The sequence below is a fragment of the Rhinoderma darwinii genome, chromosome 1 (assembly GCF_050947455.1).
Source record: "Rhinoderma darwinii isolate aRhiDar2 chromosome 1, aRhiDar2.hap1, whole genome shotgun sequence".
NCBI classification, from domain to species: Eukaryota; Metazoa; Chordata; class Amphibia; order Anura; family Rhinodermatidae; genus Rhinoderma; species Rhinoderma darwinii.
In genome coordinates this window covers 643,733,639-643,740,968 of record NC_134687.1, presented here as the reverse complement: position 1 = coordinate 643,740,968, position 7,330 = coordinate 643,733,639, and positions in this window count along the sequence as shown.

The following is a 7,330-nucleotide window of genomic DNA, read 5'->3' as shown; positions in this document are numbered from 1 at the left end:
GGGTCATTCAGGAGAAGGAACGTTGTGGAGGAGAAGATGAGAAAACTGGAGGAACTGGAGGATCTAGTACTGCAGACGTCTTTATGAAGAAAGGAGAAGATGGAGATCATACAGGGGACAACATCATGTGTGACATACAGAGCCTCACTTATTGATCATTGAGAGAAACATCTTCTCAGAGCCGTCACCACATGGAATAAAGGGGTATTCCCAACACTGACATTTCTCCCCAGGATATGCCAAAAATGTCTGATAGAAGCGGCTCCCACCTCTGGCCGTGCTCGGCTGTTTCTGGAACTCCTATACAAGTGAATGGAGAGAGTTGTGCACATGTGTGGTCATCTCTCCATTCATTCTGCACATGGATGCAGTCATCACCTCACCAGGTGGGTCGGGGGACCCCTGTTCTCCCCATAGATGTGGTACCCACATATATCAGACATTTATGGCATATCTCTCAGGTGAAAAGAGTAAAATGAAGACATTTCCCCAGACAATGAAGACCTGACTCCTGACAACCTGACACAAGGCGAAGACTGGGGAGACATTGCGGACATCTCACAAGACATGGTGCACACTATGTAGTCAGTGTTTGATATGAACTTTGAGGTTCTGCAGCAGCTGAGTTGACATTATATATAAAGAAAACATGCAGTGTGATCTCCTACCATTTTCTGGAACAGGTGGTGTGGAGCAAATTAATTACAGGATTTTTGTACTTTCTACGGTATATCTATATGCCAGTACATTAGCCTGTGTACGGATAGTACACAGGCAGTTGTTAGGACATATATAACCTATAAGAAATAGATGCTCCCAAAACTCAAAAGATAATGAAAATAGAAAAATATTTTTATTTAAAGGGATCCTGTCATCAACATCTTTTTTTTTTAAACTTGTTTTTATTGAAAAGTGAGTTTGTTTTATCACATTATGAAGAATAAAAAAACAAAATGCAAAGGACAACAGTGTCCCTATCAATACACCTAAGCACTCGCAGGTGCTGAACAAATCTCAACAGTATTGCCATCCTGTTTACTTCACTTACCCAAAAAAAGGCATAATAAATTTTTTTTTTTTTTAACAGATAGTACATCCATTCGCTTCACATTTTCACAACTGTATAAAATTCACACAATATGTTTATATGTGAGAGGTCCGGGAGATCCACTACATTATCCGTCTCATCCCTACCTGCCTATCTTCTCCTCCCCCCCCTCCTTGCATCCACAGCCGTCTCTATTTCCCTCGGAGTGTATGTTGTCTCAGTGCTGTTGCACCATATGTCCCATATTTTGTGGAAGTTGTCCGGCCGATCTCTATGTTTAAAAATGATACGTTCATATGATATAGTGGAATTAACCATCTGCTTCCATACTGTAACCTTAGGAGGTCGACGATCCATCCATCTCATAGAAATGCCTTTGCGGGCCAAGAAAAGGGTCTCTTGTAGAAATATTTTGGTATGACGGGACCATATGTCTTCCTCCAGTATTCCAAATAGACACAACTCTGGAGTCCCTACAACAGGAAATGGTAACATTAAGTTAAGGAAACCGATGATCTCTGACCAGTAAGAGCGGAGGTGTGGGCACATCCATACCATGTGCCAGAAGTCAGCTGGGGCATGTGAACATTTCGGACAAGCCGGTTCTGATATGTATTTCATTTGAAATAGGCGCTGAGGCGTCAGATACGCCTGATGAATATAGTACAGCTGGATGAGCTTATTATTAGCAGCGGGTGACACATGTAAGTGTGATTGTAGTAGGTCTTCAATGGAATCCTCCGTCAAAGAAGGGATTAGTTGAGACCACCTGGAAATAATCGGCAGTGGGTTCGCATTAGCCTTCTGTTCAATCAAGTGAGCGTAAATAGTAGAGATCAGACCTCTGGGGCCCTGTGATCGGACCACCCCGATGAGTGGGTAGGAGGAGATGGGTTGACGCTGTCTCGGAAACTGCTCAGCAAGGAGGTGACGCATCTGCAGATATCTGAAGAAATGCTGTCGAGGAAGCCGAAATTTTTCTTGCATTTGTTCGAAGGACAAAAGGATATTATTTTCATACACATCTCCAAGCACTGTGACACCCACATCAATCCAGTATGCGGCATCTGGGAACTTTACCAAGGATTCCAACACCGTGTTATGCCACAGAGGAGTTTCTGCGGGGATGTCTGAAGAACTCGATATAGTCATAGCCACTTTCCAGACTTCCCTTGCCACTCGACAGACAGGCAGTAAAGAGGATCTTGGCACGTCCTGATGAAACAACACCGGCCACAATGACTTATGTGCAGAATAGTCCATTAACATACCCTCAAGGCCCGGGGGCCGTTTGGTTTGCGTCCAGGTGCTTAGGTATTTGAGTTGGCCGGCCAGATAGTATAAATAAATGTCCGGGAGAGCAATACCAGCCATCTCCTTTGGTCTTTGTAGCTTCTGTAAGGCCAGTTTTGACCTAGACCTTCCCCATATAAAGGAAATGATGAGGGACTCCAGTTTCCGGAAGAAGGACTTTGGTATGGGAGTGAATATATGTTGTAAAATATAAAGACTCTTAGGAAGTATCACCATTTTAATCAGATTAATTCGTCCCATGACCGACAATGGGAGGGCCGCCCATATCTTAAACTTTTCTCTGGCAATGGATAATAGAGGATACACATTGAGTTGTAGGGAGATTGCCGCCTTTCTGGTAATGAGTATACCCAGGTATTTAAATTGGTCAACTACAGCAAGTCCTTCTCTCGTGGAGCCCGCCGACTGTGTTTCCCCAGGCTGTAAAAACAAGATGGTCGATTTGGACCAGTTAATGCGCAGTCCAGAGTAATCTCCAAAGGTGTTTATAAGATGCATCATTCTCGGTAGGGAAGACTGTATCTGCGAAACAAATAACATAATATCATCTGCGTACAGTGCAATACGGTCCTCACCCGTCTTGTGTGGGACCCCTTTTACTTCCGGATCTGATCTGATGAGTATTGCCAATGGTTCCATTGCCAGTGCAAATAGTAGGGGTGACAGGGGGCAGCCCTGCCTAGTTCCCCTACCTAGGTCAAAGGAGGTAGATGTGAGGCCATTCAGCGCTATATTAGCCCTGGGATGCTTGTAAATTATCTGTATCCATGACACAAATGCAGGGCCGAATCCAAAACTAGACAGAACACTAGCTAAGTAGGTCCATTCCACAGAGTCGAAAGCCTTAGCCGCATCCAAGGAGGCCAGGGCCCAGTTGTTTTTGTTACGCTCGCCTATCTGCGCCACCGTCTGGACTCTCCTCAGATTATCAGACGTACTCCTCCCAGGGATGAACCCCGATTGATCCGGGTGAATAATGTCAGAGATGACGGAATTTAATCTAAGAGCCAGTACTTTAGTCAGCAGTTTGTAATCTGTGTTGAGTAAAGAGATGGGCCTGTAAGATCCGCAATCCATTGGAGTTTTATCCGGCTTCAGAAGTACAATTATAGTCGCATCATACATTGAGGCCGGCAGAGTTCCTTTTCCAAAGGAGGCATTCAATATTTCCAGTAGTTGTGGTAGGAGTTGCTCCTGATATTTAGTGTATACCTCCAGGGGAAGTCCATCAGGGCCCGATGCCTTGCCCTTTGCCATGGTGGTCAATGCTTCCGATAGTTCAGGTAGCGTGATAGGGGCTTCCATAAACTCCCTCTGTGACTCCGTTAGTTGTGGAATCTCCATGTCCAGTAGGTAATCCCTGATGTTCTGTGGAGACACCTGTATTTTAGATTCGTAGAGTTCTTTGTAGAATTCAGTGAAGCGAGACATAATCCGCTCATTGTCGTGTACCACTACCCCTGCCGCGGAGTGAATACGCAATATTGCTGGCGAGGACGAATTACTATGAATCATGTGTGCCAGCAAGCTGCTGGATTGATTACCCAGTTCAAAGTATTTCTGGTTGGAGAAGAATATGCGACGCTTCGTTTTTTCCTGCAGGAGATGAACATATTCCCTGCCTCTCTGTAGCCACGTCTGTTGGTTCAATGGGGTGGGATCTTCTATGAATGCGGCCTCTAAAGTTGTACATTCAGCTGCCAGCAGTTGTTCCACCTCAGAGGCCTGCCTTTTGTGGTAGGAGATCGAGGACTGCAAACACCCACGCAGGTATGCCTTCAATGCGTCCCATAAGGCTGAGTGGTTGTCAAAGGGAAGGTTTTCTGCAAAGAACACGGTCAATTGATCCGGGATGCGGTCCTGATCCCCAAATACTTTAAGCCAGAATGGGTGAACTTTCCTAGGCCCTCTATATAGGTGATGGGGTCGTAAATTGAGCTTTACTATTATAGGAGAGTGATCTGACATTGCTCTAGTTAAGTGAGAGATACTTTCCAACATGCCGTAAGCTCTGGCGTTACTACACACATAATCAATCCTGGATAGTGAGTTTCTCCCAGGTGTGAAGCATGTGTATTCGCGACCATTGGGATGGCGCTGTCTCCACATATCTATCCAACCCATCTCCCCCAAAAAGCCCGCCAGTGGAGTAGACCCGGGCAGATGCCCAGGGACCGGACCTGGATAAAACTTGTCTGTGGAAGGATCTAGAAGAAGGTTGAAGTCTCCCATACATATCACCCCAGCTGCTGGAAATTGGGATGCAAATTTGGCCGCCTCATATAACACAGTCATGGAGGCCGGAGGAGGAAGATAAAGCCCAATCAGTACGAACTGCTGACCTTCAATCCATGCATGCACAAAAATTGACCTGCCCTCCTTGTCTGTCTGCAGTGCACCCGGTTCCCATCTGAGCGATCTATGTATCAAAATGGAAACCCCTCTAGAATATGTACTGTGCGTAGAATGGGCCGACCACTGAATCCATGTTCTATTTAAGCAGCTGACAGTAGATTGTATAAGATGTGTTTCTTGAAGGCATATTATCTGTGGACCTTGCTGCCGGATAAATGAAAAAGTCAGGTTCCTCTTATGGGAGTCTCCCAGACCCCTCACATTCACAGAAAGAATAGATAATGTCATAATACTTCAATTGCTAAGAATATACCAATAAGAGAACAATGCTAAATGCTTTCAGTTGAGATATGCAGTAAAACAGTCAGGTTATCAGCAATAACAAATATAGAACAACCAATGCTATGCACTGATTGCTACGCTTTTTTATTATCACAAAAGTGATAATTGAGGCAAAACGGGGGATCACCTATATATCAGATGACTAATACAGGTGAGCAGGAACAAAGAAAAAAAGGAAGGAAGCACAATTGAGGTAAAAGGAACCGGCGTTGTGATTCCCAATTTCGCGGGTAATTGTCCGCTAACTACAAACATTACATATTGTTTTTCTTAGAAAAGATAAGCCAGTTTCCACCCGCCCATTATGCAAATTATCAACTTAACTTGAGAGGTCATGTATACAGAGAGTAATACCCTTTATAGTCATCTGCTTTACGGCGCCCATTACATCAATATAATAATAAACAACGGTATTACTACATGTTTCGCAATTCTTCTCTCAGAACTTTGCATATAAGAAATTACGAGAATAATATAAGGCAGAACTTGCATGAGAACATCGTTCCAGGATAAGATAGATTAATACTCATCTGGACATCCAAAACGAGATCCCGTGCAGGAAGGCAGGTGTAACAAGTGTTCACAGTGAACAGTTCCATATGTTGTTGCAGTCTCCAGTTCTATCTTCGAGGAGAGCGTCCCAGTGAAGACAGCCATTCATCCGCCTCCAACGGTGTGTTGAAGAAAACCGTCTTGTCTTGGTGTATAACCCGCAATCGCGCTGGAAACGCCATTGAATAAATAATTTGATGATCTCGCAACCGTTTCTTGACTGGTACAAATGAAGCCCTCGTTTTCTGTAATGCCGCAGAAAAATCCGGAAAGAGCAGGATAGTGGTATTCTGGAATCGGATTTCTCCATGCGTACGGGCAGCTTGCAGGATAGCGTCCCGGTCCCGACTGCTGAGGAAGCGTGCTAGCAGAGGTCTCGGTGGGGCGCCCGGCGGCGGTGGTCTGCCAGGTACACGATGCGCCCTTTCAATGGTATAAGATGACGATAATACAGCATTTGGTAGAATTTCTTTAAACCAGGCTTCAATAAAGGAACTGGGGTCTCTGCCTTCACAGCGCTCAGGGAGCCCAAGGATCCGTATATTATTGCGTCTCAGGCGATTTTCCAGGTCGTCTGCTCGCTGTAGCCATTGAGTAGCCACTCTATCCAGCTGTGCCAGCTTTCCTGTCTGTGGCGCCACTTTATCTTCTAGCCCAGAAATGCGGTCCTCCGTCTCCCTCACCCGGTCCCTTAAGTTCTGCAGGTCCTGTCTGAGGAGTCCCACATCCGACTTTACTTCAGCAATCTTTCCTGTCAGGGAAGAGGTGGAGAGCTGTATAGCGTCCAGGAGCTTGGCTGATACCTGCGCCAGCGTTAGTTCTGGCTCAGGAGCAGGCTGAGCCTCTGGCTGTGTGTTCTCTGGTGGAGGAGGCGGCAAGGAGGAAGAGGCGTCGGCGCCATCTTGAGGAGCAGCGCGGGCAAACTCCTTCAACTTCTCTGCAGCCATGGAATGCCGTGTACGGTTCATGTTACCCTCTTTATGTCGGCGAGGTTGTCTTCTGGCTCTGTGAGGAATTGTAGCGGTATGTCAGCAGGATAAATGTAGGGAAATCGGGGCCGAAAGCGGAGCTCCTAAATCATGCGACCGGTCCCGTCGGCAGTTGGCCACGCCCCCCCTGTCATCAACATCTTACCTGTTAAACTCACCTGACCCCTCAATGGCCGCAGCTGTCCAGAGTTCGTTCCTGTTCTCTTCTTTCCTGAAGTCCTCCTCTGTCAGTAAATATAGTCGTTTAAACTTTTCCCGCATTTTATGGTAATTATTTTTCCCTCTGGGATGCAGCTTCTTAACCACGCCCACTGCCACCACCTGTCCGGCCCTGACTGGCTAAGGAGCTGTCAATCAAAAAGAAGGAGGTGGAGTCCACTCTGAGATGCTGGAGGAATGAAAACCTGACTCTTTTCAGATGAAGATTTGACTCTTTTCAGCTCATTTGCATACGGTGTGGGACCACTGAAAAACGGAATACTAAAGGTACAGAGCTTACTTAGAACATATTTATAGCTTAGATGACAATGATTTTTCACCCACTTTCACCAGGTATTGCTGGCTTTATAGCTAAAATGCTGGTGACAGGTTCCCTTTAAACACATAGGAAACAATAGACAATAGATTAAAATGAGGAATCCATAAACCACAGTTAAAAACGGGACAAAAGACTGTAACTACTGAATGGATACAGAGCACAAGTTTGCACCTAGAGAAGACCTTCAAAAAA